At 39.0% G+C, this 20341-nt stretch overlaps 1 protein-coding gene and 1 long non-coding RNA gene across 4 annotated transcripts in view; one reads left to right on the forward strand and one right to left on the reverse strand.

Moving 5' to 3' along the window:
• The window catches only part of KIF13A (kinesin family member 13A), a 119320-nt gene that overhangs the window by 13009 nt on the left and 85970 nt on the right, over window positions 1–20341 (forward strand). The window lies entirely within an intron of this gene.
• LOC142052982 (uncharacterized) lies at window positions 6712–20221 on the reverse strand. Its single transcript, XR_012659046.1, has 3 exons — window positions 14796–20221; window positions 14069–14263; window positions 6712–13050 (listed from the first exon to the last, which is right to left on the reverse strand). It is a non-coding gene; the product is annotated as an uncharacterized LOC142052982 (long non-coding RNA).

Raw genomic sequence — 20341 nt, forward strand, 5'->3', positions numbered from 1 at the left:
GTGATGATGGCCAAAGTGGGGAAGCGACACTGAAAAATTAATGTGACAAATGCTCTGAATAATTTTGAACTTAATTCTGTATTTGGCACATCTGAATTTTGTTTGCAGTGTTGCTGCTCACCTACTTTGCTCCTTCACATTCTTATCCTAATATTACTAAACAAAAACTGCTCATGTCAGTAGTATTTGCCTTCTTGAATCACTAATTAATGCTTATCAGAGTTCAGAACCTGCATACCCTTTCTTACAACTTTTCGTGATGTTTCAGACTGATCTAGTTGTCTTGAGTCTTTCTTCTTCCTTAACATATCACTTCTCGTTCTCTTCTAAGGATTTTTGTCAACTTTTTGAGAGACCACATGTAATTCTACTTTATTTCTTCTAGCTTGTTTTGTGTAACTCTATTCACTATGCAGGCAGATCTCTAGGTAGATCGTTTAGGCTGTGGGTTATTTATGGCAGAGATAATTAGCTGAGTTGCAGCTCCTGAAACAGAAGAATTGCGTCTCGGTGTCGTGGAAGTTTAGCTGATAAGCTTTGCGGGGTCTCACCTCCTCCTGTGCAGGGTCAGATCAGAAGTCTCAACGCTGGACTCCCACAGCCTGCTTGCACAGTGCAAATACTGGGTGTCTAGCGAGGCTTCATTAGCCTGAGCTGTACCTCATGTCTGTGGCTGTATTTGTGAACTTGGAAGTGTAAGGAGGTGGCATTGACAAAGTCAGAGCAATGCCAGGGACAGGGAAGGGAAAAAAGTAGGCGGGTGTGGGCATCTGCTACTGTTTTAACTGGTTCAGATGCAGTGCAGGATAATGTTCAGGTAATGGAGGCCAAACTGATGGGGGTCTTCTAAAACTCAGAGTGCAGGGACTGGATGTACAGAGATAACTAATTGACTCCACAGTGTTGACTGGTGTTTGGGAGTGTCTGCAACATGCTCCCTAGCGTACACCCTGTTATCCGGGATTTTCTGTTGTCAAGAGTGTTTCAGCCTGTGGTCATGGTGAGTAGTAGAGCTGACTGCAGATCACAACACAGATGGTACTAAAACAGAACTAGAAAGCTGTGTATGAACATTTTAAGTTGAATTTAAAGCACTTCATTAAATATTAGAAACAAAGTAGTTGAAATACTTCACTGAAAAGTGGGGTAAAACTCCCAGTTTGATTTAAATACCCCCCTTGGACTTAGCAATTGAGCTGAATGCTAAATTTAAAGCATGGCTAGCTATTTACAGTACCAGGAAGAACATTCTTTGGGAAAGGATACATTTTTCACTGTTCTCTATGAAAGAGACTTAACATTGTGTAACCGCACTACAGGTTGACTTGCACACACTTCTTATCCCAGTACAGAAACCTAGATCTCTCTTCTTAACTGCCTCTGGATAGATGCCAGCAGGGGACACAGGCTGCACTGCAGTCTCTGGGTTAGCATGCAGATGTCTGGGCCCAGTAGCTCAGGTCGACTTAACAGCATGCAGGCTCTTTAAACATACACAGCTAATCTGTATACTAAACCTCATCGTTTTGTGCAAGCGTAACCCTAGATAAAGTTTATGCCTTTCTCTGTTCTTCTCCAATTTAACTTTCTGCTTCCTCTACAGAATCTACCTTTCACCCTCTGACCTTCTACCTGCATTCTCCTGTGCTCTTTAAAGATCCTATTTAAAGTGTTATCTCCGGAAGTGATGGTGTTTCAGAATAAAGAGATTTGAGTGCTGTTAGCAACTCCTGGCAGCACTGTGCTGCGTATTCTAAATTGGAAGCTTTGATTACATTTAATCGTCTGCAGTTGGTGTGGTAGCATGTGTGTGCTGCTTGTGTCTCAGCTCCTTTGCTTTCTATGCCTCGGTCCTCTGAGTAACTTCCCTTGTAGTACTTACTGACAGTGGTTATTATCAACGGTTTTGTATTTATGTTTCTGTGTGCTAACTGGTAACTGTTTCCCTACTGTTCTGAAACTTGCCAGGGCTGGAAGCTTGATTTCACTGTAAGATGACCATGTTTTCTAATTTACAGTTTGGTTGGGTTTTTTTTGCTGCTGCACTAAGACAAATCTTACATGGGAATAATTTTTCTGTTTTTCACAGTGCAGCTGTGCTTAGCATGCTGCTGCTGAACGGGACCTAAACCCTCAGCTAGAACCCAGTGAATTTCTGCAGGGTGACAGACTCTCATGTTCTCAAACTCTCCCACCCTTAACTTGGAGGGCTCCTTTGCTCATGGTATCCAGGCTGGGGCTGTGCACTCATTAGGTACATATTCAGGTGCTCTCCACCACGTGAAAATGCCCATGCATCTTCTCTGTTTCTAGACATTGGCTTGTCTCTTTGGAGCTCTTTGGCTTTGTTTTGTGCCTGAGCTAATAAAAGCCTGGTGGGACCCACATCTGCTTTTTGTCTGCACAGTAAACCTGCAACATGGATCAGATTCTCATAGGTAATGGCAATGTGAAGATATTTCAAACAACTTCTACCTTTCAGTATAATAATACAGTAGTGTTCCACTCTCTGTAAACAAATGTTCATAAAATGAATTGTGGATATAAACCTGGCTCTGCAGTCAGAGATCACAGATCAGAAAACATTTTGAGGGAATAATACTGTTGGCTGGAAGCCAAGGAGGGGAGAAAGATTCAGGGATGACTTAGATAAGAATGAACAATTTTTCAAGAAAGAAGGATTATCGTATCTCTAAAATATTTGAGCTGTAGATGGACTTTGGCTATTGGAGTAAAATTCCATTGAGAATACTGCATGTTATTTGAACACGTGTTTTAAATGTAGAAGTGTATCTGGAGAGAAACAAATCACTTAAAGAAACAACTATTTTCTGACAGTGGTACAGTGTGCAGGCTGCTAGTAAGAGTTCAGGATGTCTTCACTTGTATATCGTGTAAAGACTCCTGTGTGATGATGTCTGCCATCAGTAACTAAGTTGTTTAGTGTAGGAAGTTGGTTTGGGAAGGTGATTGTGATGACTGGCAATCTCTGACTAAACTGTCTTAAGAATTTGGTAGCAAAGTTGCTTTGTTCGTCAATATGGCCTTTAAACTATCATAAGATCTGAAAAGGTGCAAAATCAAATTTTTCTTAATTATAGCCCTCTGGAGTTCTAAAGGCTAGATTCTTAATCTCCTTATTTCCCGTTGTCGGTTGGTTGTGTCTGTATTGTCCATCACTGTGCCACTTGGAGCTTAACACCTTTTGCTTGTTGGAAAGGAGTAGACCTGTCAACCTTTCCCATAGCCACTTTGGGTAGGAAAATACTTGTTTTGCTACCAAAGTCAGCATGTTGCTGCAAATTCACTGGGGAAGTCCTGTGGAGAGAGAGAAGTTGTCCATCTCAGGTAGACAGTTTTCAGTGCAAAATTATCTTTAAGCTAATCTTCTAGGTGCCTATTTCAAGCACATTACTGTGCTTTTATGCAGATAAATACATGGAATAAGCTGATGAGCAGAGCTCTGAAGCATGTGAAAGGAGTTAGAGAAGTAGCTGGGCTGGGTCAGCTTGTGTGAAATGTTGGGTTTTTGGGGAATGGGACAGGCCTGAGTTGAAAATTAAAACATATTTTAATGTGTCTCTTAAAGTTACATTTTAAACTGGTTTTGGTATCAAAGGCTTCAAAAACTTAAATACTTTTTAGAGCTGTTAAGTTTACAGGTCAAAAACCAAAAAGAATAATCCAGAGATTTTAGTAAGCAAACATAATATTAAGATAGCCATCTCTGTATGTTGCCTACAATTTTTGATTTCAAAAGATTGTAAAGATAGGGCATTCTTTTTTATTTTTTAAATATTTGATGTAATGTTTTTAAAGTAGACATCAAATAGCTCCTATTTTCTGTCCCTTTCTAGAATTGCCTTTTCTGAGCACTCAGTTCTCTGGTGAACTCACACACAGGTGAAGAACAATCAGTTCTGAGCAAGTTCTTGCTGTCAGAAGGATATTTTTTTATCATGTTCCCCAATTCCTTGAACAAAGTGTTCCAGCTGTCTTTATTCAGTAAAGATACCACCAATTAAAATTTATTAATGGGGCAAATCAGATTATGATCAGTGGACTTTTTTTTTGAGAGGTAAGATGATTAAAACATCTATTGTAGTCTAATAATTCTGTTTCTGAGGAAGAAAAACATATTGTGGATGCTTTTCCATGTTGAACATTAGAGTTCAGAAGATCAAATATGAATGAGTGCTGGAATTCAACAAAGAGGGTTCGAAATTGTCCTAATCTTCTATACCCTGCACACTGGAATATCTTTCACATAAGCTTGAAATATGAAATATGGCATCTCGAAGGACTTAAAATAATTTGTTCAAGTGGTAATGAAATGATGATCCTTTCATCATGTAGCTCCAAATGTATTGCAAGAGTATAAGGGAGAACATATCCCATCTACTTAATTCTTTTTTAGGAACCTGCAAAGGTAAAATACTGTATTCTCTAAAGAATAAATTCAGTTTGCAGATTGCTTCAGGAGACTTGTCCGGTAGGCATGCATCAGCTATGCAGTAAGGTTTTTGCCTGACTCTTTTCTCACTGTAACATGTTAGTAGTAATGAGTATAAAATAACACCTTTTGGGGGGAATAGATAACAGCTAATTTTAATTATATGACTCTAGCTGTTTAATTTACACATGACTAGAAGGAAGCCTGGGCCTCCAAGCTATTTTGTGCATCAATGCTAAACTTTAGATTTTAAGTTGCAAAGAGGAGCAAGTAGCAAAAAAGTAAAAGAAAAGGCAATCAAAAGGAACAGTTTCATGTAAGTGATGTGAGCTGTCTTAAGTATCTGAGGGCCAGGCAAAATTTGCTACTTTGCAATTGCTGTTTGCAGCTACTGTGGCTCACCTGATAATGTCTGAGCTTATTCAAAGTATTGAGATATGGAGAATCAGTGGCTGTTTACAACCGTTACTGTACAACATATAATAAAGTATGCAGAGATAGCATCTGTGAAGGAAGTATTCTTTGAAGGCAGTTTACACACTGAGCACCTGGGTTGCATAGTGTTAAATCTTTAAATATGTCCAAAAGAGAGCTTTCTTCCTACTCACCCCTTTCTGTTGACTGGTTTTGGATATCTGTAGCTAATGCCACTTCCTAATCTAATGAGATGATCATGAGAGCTCCCTAGATCATGATACAGAGATTTAATATTAGACTCTTATTTTATTGGTGTTCTCCATTGTTAAAATCCCAGCTTTGCTCTTTTATTGACTGATAACATATTGTGTTGATGTTTTATAAAAATCTGTTGTAGCTGACATAGTGACTCTAGATCACAACTTCACCTTTCTTGGAGTTGCTCAGGTTGTTGTGTATCAGTTTTGGGAGCGTGGTCATTTAAGCTGAGCATTGAGGAATCTATGAATGAAAGCTGGCCAGCTTGAGTAGTCCTGTGGTAGCAGTGTTGCCTGCCTTTGGTTTCCATACCTTCAAAATAAGGTACAGTACTGGTTTTCAGACTGTACTACCCCTGTGTTGGTAAGGCATCTAGAAAGAGGCGTCAATCACATAAGTTTTAACTGACATTAGTGCCAGTTGTTAGCAGCAATATTTTAGGGGGGGGCGGGAAAGGTGCATTTTTAGAAGGCATTGCAATGGATCACCATGTGAGAGGTCAGTCCTTAATTTCAGTGCAGATTTATCAGACAGTTTGGTGTAGTAGCTTAGAAGTAAATGTTTGGGATAATTGGAAGTTATAAAATGAGATGAAGTGGCTCTTCAGTATATTTATCAACATAGATTCTTAAACCTAGCCACAAAAATTCCCTGTGTTCAACTGTACTGTCATAAAATTGTCAGTGTATTCATAACTAGTAAAATATTTTTGATTTCATAACAGGAAAATGAAAACCTTTAAAAAATGAAACTGGAGAAGAATCAACATTAGTTTAACTTTCATTTAATAAAAAACACACAACCTGACCCTTGCTTTTGGTTCGTGGCGTATTTTCAAAGGCTGAAAGATCTTTACTACCGGTAAACATGATTAGTGTCTTTGCCGTTTAAAGGAATGTTTTAATTTTCCTAGTATATATTCCAGTTGCTCCTGTGCAGTACTAACTTTACAAATCAGTTGTGAAGGGGAGCAAAATGCTGACAAGCCTAACATGATGCATGAGATATGTGTTGCTAAATAGAAATATATCAAGAAAATTAAAAGACAATGTTAATTTGTTAGCCAAAGCTTTACCTATTCCTTCTAAATTGCGCCTTTTCCCATTTAGTCAGTCCATGTGAGGTGCGGTGCTGGTGAATTCCTGATGAGAGGTCAGATTACTTTGGCATAGTAGCTAAATCTCTCCTATGAACCTTCTTACTTCTAGCTTCTTAAAATGAAATGCCGCATAACTTACTGAAGGACTGAAGTTTTCAGGCTTTTTCTGCAGAAAAGTGAGCAGAAATGCGGGCAACTAACTTAGACTGGATGAACAACTGCCGTTGAACTCAAGAGTGATCAGGTACTGCTTTGCACATCAGCTGAAATGATGGCAGAAGTTATTACCCTTCGGCTGTTTAATACCCCTGTCCTGAGAGTTAATTTCAGTGATGAGTACTTCTCCTGAAGACGAGGTGCTTGTAGCATTTCAGTTCATTTTTTTTTTTCAACTGTGATACTTATAAAATGTTTCAATTAATATTTAAAAAAATAGGTATTTTAGTTTTGCTAATGGTAAACTAATAACTTCACAGATATACCAGGAACAGAAGGTTTCTCTATGTACCGAAGACTAATAGCTAAAAGCTTGAGTGCAGTGAAGGGGGGGCAGAAGTGCCCAGTTACTTAATTGGAAGAAACTGCTAAAGGAAAGAAAGAATGTAGCTGCAACCTTGAGGAAACATGAGAGGTCTTTCCTTTTGCATTTGACCATCTCGTTCTTCTCTTCTTCCTGGACTATCTGGTGGGTGAGGTAAGTCAGCCTCCTTTGTGAAGCGTAGAAGACTTTGATCTCTGCTGCTGTGGACAAAGCTGGCATGGTGGTTGCCATCCTCTGGGTTTCTGGTGTCGCAGAAAAGGTCTTGTCTTCAAAGCCTGTACTGAGCGCTATACTTCCAGCCTTTTGTTTCTTTACTACTGTCTCAAGGTGCTGGTGGAGTGGGTATTGGCAAATCAGGAAGAGTATAGTGTGAAAATTTAAAAATGAACAGTCTCATCTGGGTAACAAAACAGGATTTAGTAGGTTTGAAAGGAAGTATGTAGGAACATATTTTGGTAACCGTCAAATATAAGATAGTTAATTAATCTTTTTTCATTGTCTGTGTCGATCAGTTAGGACTACCTTCTTTTAACAATAGCTTTTTCTTTGATATTTGTCTGCCCTGTGTATTTGGCCTCAACAGTTTATTCAAAGATAAGACCAGAGATGACTTGGAAATATGGAAAATTGAAGCCTTGTGTAGGCAGAAGAAAGGTGACAGCCCTGAGACAAGTACTATTTCGGACAGAAGCTGTAGAAGGACGAAATGTAGAAGGGCGTTATGGATTATGAGCTTTGTCAAGAGAGTTTATTACAAAATGCATAGATGAGGAAGAGGAGTAGTTTAGTTTTTGGGGGACCTTAATAGAGTCAAGAGCTGGTGACAGTTCATGAGAGAATTTCTACTGCATGTATGCATTTAATAAGTAAGATAAATTACCAAAAAGTTGCACATACTCAAACTGTTAAAGTTGTGTTGCCTTGGTTTTGGTGCTTACTGATGCCTACAGTAACATTGCTGTGATACCAGGGAGAAGGGGGGATGAAAGGCCCACTAAAATTGTGGTTAAATTTCATTTTTAGTATCTCCCAGATCATAGTTGCAGAATTCTGCAATTTGCAAGAAGGGGAACATAAAATCCCTCAGTGTGTATTTAAAATGATGGATTGCTTGAGTGTTCTGCAGTGGTTTGTCTCTTGTCTGCTTAAAATATAAAAGGACATGTAAAATCTCAATCAGTATTCAATTAAGTATTGTTTGTGAGAGAAAAACAACTGTTTCCTGAACACTTGCTTCAGAGGTGCTCCTTCTCTGACTGCCTCTTGAAGCATTAGGAAGCATTGAAGCATTCTAAAATCTTTGATTTTAGAAATTTATCTCAGTTTGTATATGGGAAGCAGAATATTACTTTCATGTAGCAGCTTTTAATTTTTTTAAGTAATTTTAGCCCAGTTGATAGGCACGTTTGGAAAAAAAAATTGTAATGCTTTGAGATTGTTATTAAAAGCAGGTGCCAAGTAAATAGTTGGGTTTTTTTTTAAATGGTAAAAAGGTTCTGAGAGATGCATAGTCACTTCTCTGAGATAAGCAGAAACTTTGCTATGCAAGGCTGCTGTTAATGAGCTTGACTTTTATTATTGCCAGCTGAATAAGCAGCTCAAAGCAGCTAACAGAATTTTTTATTAGTCTTATACCAGCTGGAGTCAGCACAGATGGCAGTAATAGTTTCCATCACTAGGCAAAGATAAATGGCTGATCTTGTAAACATGGAGGAGAGTGAAATAGAAATCCCAAGTAACACATCTGCTACTATTTATTAAGGTGTGTTGAGTACCTGTAAGACCAGTTCTGAAGCAAACAATGTTAAATTTCTGTGAACTTCATTATTATGGACAACCTTGATGTTAAGAAAAAACCCACTTTTTTAATAAATAATGAACTTACTTCCAGAAGACAGAGAAGTGTTTGTAAAGGGACATGGTATAGTTGATCAGATGGTCTGTATGTGCAATTACAGTAAATTAGAATCATCTGTGTCTCAGATTTGCAGGAAAAAATGGAGCCTGAATTGTTGGGAAATGTTTTGGTTTTTTCTCAGCCCATGGCAGAGGTGGAGAATAGAGGCAATGTCTTACATAGGAGCTGCAGGAGGTTGCAAATGTTTAGCATTGGAAGAAAAAAATCCTCTCATACAAATTGAAGCTTAGATGAGGTGATTTAGTTGGAATTGGGTCAGAAGGCACTGGTCTCTGTTGGGAAGGGAAAATTGCTGTAAATCCCTTATCACAATTTTCTAGACATTATGGAAGTAATTTTCAGTAACGAAGAATAGACGGCTTTTAAAAGCTCTTTAGGAATTGATTTGCAAAAAAAAAAAGTTCATGAAAGTAACTTGCCTGTTTTGGCTTTCCCTGAATGCAAAAACATTTGAAATGTGTTCTCTGAAAAAATGCATCTGCTTGTGTGGTTTTTTTGGGTTTTTTTAAAGTTTATTCCATTTCTTTTTTTCTTCCCCTCTAATACATGGGAAAGTTAGGCCTTTTAAGTCATGCTTTATGCTCTGTTTCAGGGTTTAGTATTCTATATTTTATATTTTTGACCTATTTAGCACCTTAGTATTTTTGTTCAGCAGTGTTTCAGATCCACAGATAATACCATTAATTCAAATAACTTTCTGTACTTGGTGGTGAGACAGCATCATGGTTTAGCCCCAGCCAGCAACCGAGCACCACGCAGCCGCTCCTCACTCCCCCCTGGTGGGACGGGGAGAGAATCGGAAGAGTAAAAGCGAGGCAACTCATGGTTTGAGATAAAGACAGTTTAATAGGTAAAGGAAAAGCTGCGCGCGGACACAAAGCAAAACAAGGAATTCATTCACTGCTTCCCATGGGCAGGCAGGTGTTCAGCCGTCTCCAGGAAAGCAGGGCTCCATCATGCGTAATGGTTACTTGGGAAGACAAACGCCACCACTCCAAACATCCCCCCCCTTCCTTTTTCTTCCCCCAGCTTTATATACTGAGCATGATGTCATATGGTATGGAATATCCCCTTGGTCAGTTTGGGTCAGCTGTCCTGGCTGTGTCCCCTCCCAGCTTCTTGTGCACCCGGTAGAGCTTGGGGAGCTGAAAAAGTCCTTGACCAGTGTAAGCGCTACTTAGCAACAACTAAAACATCTCCACATTATCACCACTGTTTCCAGCAAAACTCCAAAACATAGTCTCATACTAGCTACTACGAAGAAATTTAACTGTACCTCAGCTGAAACCAGGACAGACAGTTGTGCAGAAAAGATTCTTTTCTGTTATCTTTGAAAAGTGAGTAATTAAGTGAATGATAAAGATACACAAAAGTGGCTAGTATAGGAGCAGTAGTAACTCATTAAAAAAAACCCCAAACTTCCAGTCTTAATTATTTTTTTCAGTTACAGCATGGAGGAGAAGAAACCATTAAATAATTGCTTTGGCTGTGGAACTCTTTGCAGGATGTGGGTAAAGGAAACAATTGAGCAAGACTTGGAGAGCAAAGATGGGCTTTTTCATCATTCCCTGCCAAACAGTCACTGAGCCTTCCCTTGCTGTAGAGCAGCACTCAGAAGCTCTAGCACCTTGTGTAACCCTGCAGGTAAAAGGGAGTAAGCATATGGATTTGGTACAGCTTTGAATTACAGTTGTTCACATAAGGTGTTAATGACTCAGGTGACATCTTGGAATAATGTTTCTAAGGTTGAGGTGTTTGAGAATTCTTAGCAATTCCCCCAGTGTTAATCTAGTGTTGCTGTTGGCAATGGAGGAGGAGAGAAGGTAGGTTGTGTACCGGTATGTCTGCTGCTGCTGGGTGACAGGGACACTCGAGGCTCTGTCTAATGTTGCCATGTTGTGCCTCCCTTCTGGAGGAGAGTTAGTATGAGGGGATTAAATTCTAACTTTGGTTTTATGTGGCACTGGAATGAACAGGCTGCCCAGAGAAGTGGTAGAGTCACTGTCCCAGGATGTGTTCAAAAAACATGTAGACGTGGCCCTTGAGGGCATGGTTGAGGGAGCATGGGGGTGTTGGGTTGATGGTTGACTTGATGATGCTACAGATCTTTTCCAACCTTAATAATTCTGTGATTCTGTGATTCTATTCTATATTCCAGGCTACACCAGGTTTTGGTACCAAGGTGAGGTGTGTGAGAAAAATAATCTTTAATTCAGGGAAGGCTGGGGTGTATTTCACTGTGGCTTCCTGGGGTCAGCTCAGATCTGACCATGAAAGTAGAATGGGAACTTGTAGAGTGCTAAAGAATAGTCAGTGTACAGAGTATACTTGTTTCTTCTTTTGTGATTTTTTTTTTCTTTTTTTAAACTTTTTCTTCATGTGTGAGTTGTGTTTCTGGAAGAGAGTTGCTATTGGGTGATGAGGAGACCTCTAAGAAAAACTGTTTTGGGACAACTCTTCAAATGTGGGCCATATAATTAATTTTTTTGAAAACAAGCTTAGAGATATTTTAGGTTTGTAAAAACTCTACTCTTAAGCTGCTCGGTTAGTTGGAAACTACTACTTTGCCCAGATCTTCCTTTATTCTTTTCCCTGCTACTGCCACCCAAAATTAAAACTTGATTTCCAAAATTGCTCTTGCAGTCATTTGCTTATATGCCCATCTGAAAGCTTAACTAGGAGCTAGCTGTTCACGTTGCAGTAACAATAGGTTTACTTTAGATATACTAAACTACTCTCTAGGACTAGCATTGGATGGATTTTATTCCTCCTTTGGAAAATTAGTGACCAAGATACCAAGTTTACCAAGGGTGCTGTCATTGTCCTATTGTAGTTATCCCAAAACATTAAATTGATAAAATATGACTTTAATTTAAAGCTTATGCTGGTTTGTGACCTGATAAGTCACATGAAATTTCATGCCTTTTTGCAGTCCTATGATTTTGAAGATAGGCGTCTGTCTACGTTGGAAGACTGCACAATAGGATAAAAGTACCATTAGAAGCAGAAATAATGCTGTGTGTCCATGCTCATTGTACTATTCAGAACTTAGATATTTTCTTGAAGTTATCTGTTGTTTGTTTCTCTACCTTTTAAACAGAGAAACTAATGATTTTTTTTTTTTTTCTGGTCTTTGATTAGTGTAGTAAATAAACTTGAGCTGCATCACTTGTTTATACAGGTCTTAATCAGGACTTTTTTTTTTTCTTCTTCACAGTTTTGCTCCATTTCCACAGAGCTTCCCTTTTAACATAATTCAGTGTTGTGTTTGAGCTGAAGTATGAAGCTCTCATTGGAACAAAAGGTCTGGAGGATTGTTCAAGGACCGGTTTGCTTTTGAAGCAGGATTCCTGGTTAGCTTTCATGCCAATAGTTAGACTGTGCCAATAAGGAAACAATTGCTTTTGCTGATAATGGTTCCTTCAAATGCATGTTTCGGGTGTTCCTTCAGGAGGAGGGTGCGTGCTTTGATGGAGATTATTACAGCATATTACTGTCACTGTTTTTCGGAGGAAAATATTTTGGAAAAATATTAATCATCTACGAGGTATTACTACAACATAGGAAAGAAAAAGATCCCATCCTGTGCCTCACATATTTAAATGATTCTGATTGTGCAGTCCTCATGTTGTTTGTGCTGTGGGTTAATCATTAATATGTAGTGTATAAATATATGTAGCATGCCCCAGGACACAGGCACATGAGTCGGTTAACCCATGGTATTTCAAACCCTCTGTTTTTGAAAGATTGCAGACACCTCGTGAAACCCCTGAAGGTGATTTGTCTATAGATATGGGACTAAGTATATCTCTGGATGAATTCAGGCTGTGTTTCTCATGCTTAAGTTCCTGCCTTTCAAGACACAATCCTCTTTCTCATATATGTACACCTGAATTGGTCTAGGGTTATTAGTTAGACCTTACCCTTTCTGCTCTGGATTAATGAAGTATTATGTCTTTATGTTCTTGGGAAATCTGGTAGCCAAATACTGAAGGATGATGAGTCTAGCCAGCCACTGGATTATCATTCACGTTACTGTGACTGTAAGTGCTGTGTTACCGTAGCTTTTTCTGATTTGTTTTGATACATTATGTATTTTCCCTGTGGAACAGACCAGATGATTTACACCACCTTTTTAGGTATTTTGGGGGAAAAAACATTCTCTTACCTTGTATTTCTTTAATGTTGATCTAAAGTCTGATCCCATTATATGGAACTCTCTATCCTTGCATACACAAGAGGAGAGATCCAGTTGCTTCTAAGCAGGTTTATGCTGAATTTCCCACCAAGATCACCGGTGGGTTACAGAGCTCTCCTGTGCACGCCCTTATCTTCTGTTCATCACATCTGACTGGACTGTTGCTCTGGAAACCGATGTAATGTCACAAGTGACTTCATTATGATTAAATGAGGGGAAAAAATAGAACAAAAGAGCACATTCCTGTTTCAACATGCAACTTGGAAACTGAAACTGTCTCACATACATTCTCTGTATTTCAGAGCATTTTTTGGCAACAGAACACAGATTGGTCCTGCTAGTCAGGAATAAAATCTATAATTTGAAATTGCTATTATTTATTTCCTTTAAATAGAGTCTAATTGACTGATGTAGTTACAAGGATAGCTGTTTTAGACTCTGTTAAAAGCTGTGCATGGATCTGTAAAAAAAGATGCAATTAGTGTTTACACTTATCTTTGTCCCTCACAGACACTTAATTAGTTGTCTTAAACACTGAGAATGCTTTAGTTTCCAATTATATCTGGATTATTTTCTGTTTATCTCTAATATCTCTGTAATATTTGAGTTTCTGAAGCAGGTCTGTAACTGCAGCAAAACAGATTATAAAAATCTGCCAGGATGCTGCAAAATTATTTGGTACTGGCTCAGCATTGTTGCTGATCTAAAGGGATTTCTATGTCTTTTGTGGTTACTTATGGGGTTTGGGTGTTTTTTTTTCTTCTCAGTTCACACTTAATAGCTTGTCTGGTAAGTTTAAAATCTTTTAATGCTGTATGGTAAACAAATAAAACTTATTAATGTCTACAAAAGTGGAATACAGAGTTACGGTTTTCCAGTCCTGCCCCATCTTTTTCTCTCCTTAACTCTCTAGAGACTGCTTGCTGAAGGTTACCCAGTCTCCATTTTTCTAAACAGCGAACTCTTCTACCTGTACAGCTTGCATTCAGAAAAGTATAATGGTTGGGAGTCAGATCAGTGATTCTTGCTTCGGGGTGAGAGGGAGGAGAATGCGAGGAGATCAGCAGCTCTGCAGCAGTGCCACCACTCCTGGCACAATGATGCCTGTGCAGTGCTGGTTGGACATCCAGTGAATCAACCCTGATGGTCTCACTGGTCCTCAGCTGCGGGCCTGGGTTACTCACTGGTTTCTGTGGTAGTGCAGTCTGCTGCTGGTCACGTGCTGGTGCTTTGCTGGGAAATCTCTTCAGAACTAGTTTCTGAGCTGTGGCAGCCGGTCCTTGTTCTGGGCCTTACAATAAAGGGGGCTGCCTGCTGCTCGCTGAGGGATGTGCATTCATCTGTGTCGTCAGTCGGAGCACTCCTTGCTACTCCCGCTTCTGTGGGAAGGTGGAAAAGGAAATATGTCTGCAGAAGTTTAAAAAGGCTTGGTATATACATTTCCGTTAAGACTTTAATGATAATGACAAAGCTGAGGGGTGTGCATGCGAGGAGGACTGATTTCAGCCACATTGCTCCCAGGAGCAGCTTGATAGGTGCCACCACAAATTAAGATAATGAGTTTGGGACACATGTTTAAATCCATCCTTCCCCCCCGCCCTTTTTCATTTGACTTTTTTATTGTTACTGATTCGTTACAGTGAACAAAGTAGTTGACCTGTGGGATAGTGTAACGGAAGTGGCTGAAATATAGAAAGTAAGTGGGGTGAGGCATGCTGCAGAGACATGAGTGGTTTTTCCGTTGGCTGTATCCATATGAATTGCTAAGATGGACATTTGCAGCCATTGATAAACTTTGAAGTCATTAATACTTTCAAGTAAATTGTCATTTTCTTCCCTGACAGTGTCTAATGCCTTCTTTTTTTGGCAAAGCAAAATGAGTAAGCTCACCCTGAGTAATATATTAATTACCTTTTCCATTATCTCTCAGGAAGTTCTGATTGTTTCTGAAACCTTGTGTGCTACTGATCTGCTACCTGAGGAATGTGTCCACTCCCTTCATTGTATAATTACATGGTGTAACCATTAAGATGAATCTGTTGATCAGTTGTTCTTTCTGGAAAAATAATTAACAGTACCAAAACAGCTTATGTTCTTTTACAAAGCAATAATTTTCTCTGAATGTATGCTTTTATAATCTATGCAGGTAGATGTAGGTCAGCACCTTAACTCTAAGAATCTTTGTATAATATCAAGTGTCCTATTGCTTTTGTTGCTGGCATCCTAGAGTTAGTTTTTTAAATCAAAATTCTGATCACAATATGAAGGCAATTACTTAGTCATGCTGTTTCTGAAGAAGCTCCAAAGTAGGACTTCATTATCAAGGAAAGTATTGTGAATATGCATATTCCTGGTTAAATCAAGTACTGGTAACACTCACATGCAAAGTGTACATGTGTTCAATCAAAAGTCCATCACAGTAGTCCTGTGAATTATCATCAGTTTAACAAATGAGCTATTTAATTCACAAAATTCAGACAGACGTATTTTCATTGTATACTGTTACTGAACATATTTAACTTGATATTTTTAGCAGATACGCATTGTACTGAGGCACTGTGGTTGTGAGAGGCCAGTTCTTTCTGAACTGCTATTTATAGGCTGGCCTGGAATGCTCACATGATGATATTGTTTGTAATGTTGTGTAATTATATTGCCAGCAGTGCTATGGCAAAGAGCTTCTCAGTATTTCCATTTTACAGTTCTATTTCCAAGCCATGTACCTAGTGCCTAACATAAAGCTTGGCTTGGAGATTGAGGATGTACCTCCTCTGCAAGTGGAATAAATGCTGTCTTCATATTTGTGAAAGAACTATGTGATTGTAATGACTTGTATATTTCATTATCACGTTGCTACAACAAATACTGAAACACATGGAAGTTAAAACAGGATCTGAAAAGTATCCATGGAAAAATGATGAAAGAATAGACAGAAAGCTGAAACGTAAGTGTTGCAGTTTGTATGTGAGGTCACTCTGGTACAGTGGAGTTCAAAATATCCAAGGCACAAATGGTTTGGAGCTCAGTTAGCAAGACCCTCTTGAAAATACAGGCCAAAATTGATGTTGGCAATATCCCAACATTTTGTTTCAAAACGTTCTTTAGTTCTATTACCTTAGGTTCCATCCAGTTCTTTAGCACAGTGATTTAAAAAACAAAGAAAAACACCAAAAAAACAAAAAGAGACCACTTATGTGTAGTTGTAAAAACATATGTCAAAGCAAAAAGTTAAAAACCTTTTTTTTGGTCAGCTGTTCAATGGAATTTTTCTGCATCTCTTCTACCTATCCTGTTGTTTTCTTGCCCTCCTTTCTAAAATAGTTTTAATTGCTTGCTTTTCACTTCAGGATAATAATCTTTGGTTAAGTGAGGTAAAGGTTCCTTGTGTTTCTCTTGTATTTAGGCCTGAATTTTGTATCTTCTATGTTTACTAATATTCAGTTTTATTCTCTAATATGATTTCACCAGCTTAATTTACAACCCACCAAGGGGTGAAGAAGCAGCTATGTATGTGTATAGCAAAGAGTACTTTTGTGCATTTAAACCTGGGCTTTGCAAGCAAATGAATGTGGTCCTTCTTAAGTTTAGTGTAAATTTTGAGAAATCCTGGTGATGAGCTTTTGGATCTTGAGCACTTGTTTCTGTTTTAAAGAATTTGTCTTTATTGCCAGGTTAATCTCGGTAAGAAACACTGTGAGGGAGCAGTTGTAGTTTTTTGTGGAATCTCCTATTGTGTCTTCTAATTATCTTTATAAAGCTCCAAAAGCAGCTTCAGGAGTTCATCTGAATTAAAAAAAAAAAAAAAAAAAGCACATTTAGTAATAATATTCTTTCTAAATTCTCAGTCGCTCAAAAGATGTATTTTCCTGCCTGTTATGAGTAGAATCTCACCCATGATACTCTGAACAGTGTATTGTTGCAACGCTGAATACATTGTCTTAGGACAACAGCTAACATGATACTTGAAAAAAGAGATTTTTTTCATAATTAAGCACAGGCATTTACACTTACCTTTGTGAAGGTTTCTCCCAGCTACAGATGCGCAGAGCAGCATCTTGGTGCTCCATTCCTGTTTGCTCAGCAGCCCACCGCTGTGACGGCATTGCTTGTCAATGCAGGCTTTGAAGAGACTATATTATGTTTGCTTTTTCCATGTCTCTGCTGTTGACAAAGAGGAAGGTAGCCCTCTGAAGTAGCACACCTGGGGGATAGAAAAGGTGGTAGATATGCTTGTGTGGAGTCCACAGTGCTGTCACTGTGGGGTCTTGTGTCGAGATTTCAGCTGAGGGGCTGTTGATGCATCTGTGGCCCTTTGTACTTTCAGCTGCATCTGTGGGGACCTTTGCTCTCCAGTGTGCACGCTGCTCCAACTAAATCCTGTGTGGTGAAAGCTGGAGATAATGAGCGCTGTCCACTTCTGCTGGCTACCACTGTGGTACGTGGAGAAATGACTACTGACTGTCATTTTCTTCTATAAGGAAAAAAGAATCTTTCTCTTCTACTTGTCTCCCTGTTAGCCCCTCACCTTGCCCGAAAGGTTGAAGAATTTATCCATTATGCTTGAAATAAAGGATGAATTCATTTTAGAAGGGGATTCAAGCGTGGGATCCCCAGTAACAAAACAGGCAGGAGAGGATTTGATGAGACTTTTCTGTGTACAAAGGAGGTTCCTGTCCCCTTCCCTCCCTTCCTCATCCTAAAGGAGACAGGCTGGTACTGATGATTTTTCAGTTTGACAAGTTAGGGTTGCATTCGCTTTGATAAATGTAATGTTATCTTCCAGATAATTTTTTGAATGAGAGAGGATTAATAAAATTCCTGCAATGCTTTACAAAATTACCTCTATTTGTAACTGCCCAAGAGTCAAGAGTTACTGTTCTCATAGTAACTAAAGTACTTATTCCAAATATCTTGATACAGAATAGTCTAAAGTTCCATTTGGAAAAACTAGGTTTCTGTTAAAAGGTTACCATTTTTATGTATCTTTATTTTGTGCAGTTAACTTATTTTTGGCTTAGCTTGACAGTAATTTTACACAGCTGATGTATAACTAAAGGAAATGTTATACTGAGCTTTTGACTTCTGGTTGTATCTGTTGGGGCAGATTGCATTGCCTAAAATGATGGGGTTTAGATTAGGAAGAACACATTATATATGAAATAATTGCCTTTCTGCTTTTCTGTTGACTAGTCAGCTATAGATGTTGCACAGAGGAGTAGGTAGAGGTGTCTTCAGTAAGACATGCAGAGAACATGCATTTCTGTGGGAGGTGGCGCAAGGTGTGCTATGTAGAAACAGAATAGCAATCCCAGAATGTAGCCGCTTGGTGTATAGTATAGTAATGTAGATGGAAAGCTGTGTCTTTATTTGAAGGCAGCTTTTGTGTGTTGTATTTATTTTGATCCTTAGTATTTTGAATGTGAGAGATAGAAAAGATGTCTGTAAAATTTTCCATTCCAACCTATTGAGAAGACAACTGAGAATAAAGCAAATATTTTTAGTCCTTTAGATTATGAAACAAAAATACTGTCTCTAGCCTTGCTTTTTTCCTGGTGTATTATTCCTTGGATGCAGCTTTCGAATTGGATGATGCTACAAATCTGTTTGCAACCTATTTTTTAAAAAAAAAGGATAAAAAAGAAAAAAACCCTGAACAGCTACTGAATTACTGAATATTGCTTCATGTCCCAAGCTTTAGATTTTATTGTGCAGGCAGGTGTTGAGGTAGAAGGATATTTTTGCTGTATTTCACAACTCAGTACTGTCATTTTGGTTTTGGACTTTTGTATCACCTTTTTTCAAATTGCAACTCTTTCTTCTGAAACAATGGTAACAGGTGTGTTAGTAATGGCATCATCATTTCAGATAATTGGAGAAAGCTGATCGGGAGGTTCTGCAGTTAACTTATCAACACTGTTTATTTAGTTTAAAAATTAGTGCCTAGCAAAAGTATTGATAGTGGTTTTAAGAGTCAGACTTAATTATTTTCTACAATGCTTATCAGCAATTCCTGTGAAGGTGGTATTGGGTGGATAGTTTAGCTAAGGTCTTTCACATAATTCTTTGTTCCCTTTGGAAGGGATATATTCTGCAAGTTTCCTCAGCTTCCTTGTAAAAAGCCTTCTGGGAGATTCAAGACTCAGAATAATTTTACAGGTTCCAGTGGGTTATTTTAAGCTAATGAGGCGCTAATGTTTGTGCTTCAAGTGTTTTGGAGGACAAAAAGCCAGTCACAACCCACAGACTGTGACTTTTGATTTCTCTTGGCTAATAAAAATCACAGACTCAGTAGGGATAAGCCTTGTGTCCAGTTAAAGTCTTCTCCCCCACCCCTGCACATCTTACGTGGAGTACTGAAGAGATCTCTGCTTGGTCTGGTATTTCTTCTTTTGCAAATGCACTGCAAAAGGGGTGAATACTGGTATGACAGAATATATTGTCAACGCTCCTGCTGCTGTTAGTGTGCCAGCCACAGAAAGTTGTGGGAGGACCTTCAGGTGAGTTGTGGCTGGCTGGTGATAAATGCAAAGCTCTTCTGACATTGCATACTCAGCAGTGGTTTCTGGACTCCCTGTTCTCAGGAGAATTATCTTGGAGTTAACACTTGTTCAAGGGAAACATCAGCTTGGTGTTCAGCAAATGGGTGAAAACCAGGAAGGAACGGTTACGACCTAGTGGGGAAGCATGCTGGGAAAGCAGGGAGTGAGTTGTGTCTGTGTTGCTGCGGAATGGTCTTGACTACTGTGTTTGATTCTGGCCCTCTTGTCTCAAAAAGGTCTGGTGGAACTAGGAATCATAGAATGGTTTAAGTTGGAAGGGACCTTTGGAGGTCACCTAGTCCAACCCCCCTGCAGTGAGCAGGGACATCTTCAGCTAGATCAGGTTGCTCAGAGCCCCGTCCAACCTGACCTTGAATGTTTCTAGGGATGGGGCATCTACCACCTCTCTGGGCAGCCTGTGCCAGGGTTTCACCACCCCCATAGTAAAAAAAAATTTTCCTTATATCCAGTCTAAAGAAATAGAAGGAATAGGTAGAGAATGGCAGTAAGGGTGGAGAGCTTCTTACAGATGACCTTTTACATGAGGAACCAATAAGTAAGTGAGAAGTCTTTGGTCTAGAAGACAACAGCTGGGGAGGTGAAAGGGTTATGGTTAGAGATCTGTACATCTGTGAACAGCAGAAGGAATGATTATCCCACAGGAACTGTGGGACTTTACCTTGAATTAGCAGGACATGGGTTCAGAACAAATACGAAGATATACCCATAATTAAATTGCAGACTTTGTCACAGGATGGTGTCACTTTTAAAAGCTGATGTGATTAAAAAATAGTTAGGTGAATCAATATGGAAGAAAAATCATCAAAGGTTATTAAGCTGAAACACACTAGTTAATTCTGTCTGAAGTTTCTCACTGCCCGTGGCTGGTGAGAGCCCCACATCTGTGCTAGGCAGCTG

Source organism: Phalacrocorax aristotelis, chromosome 2, assembly GCF_949628215.1.
Source record: "Phalacrocorax aristotelis chromosome 2, bGulAri2.1, whole genome shotgun sequence".
Taxonomy (NCBI): domain Eukaryota; kingdom Metazoa; phylum Chordata; class Aves; order Suliformes; family Phalacrocoracidae; genus Phalacrocorax; species Phalacrocorax aristotelis.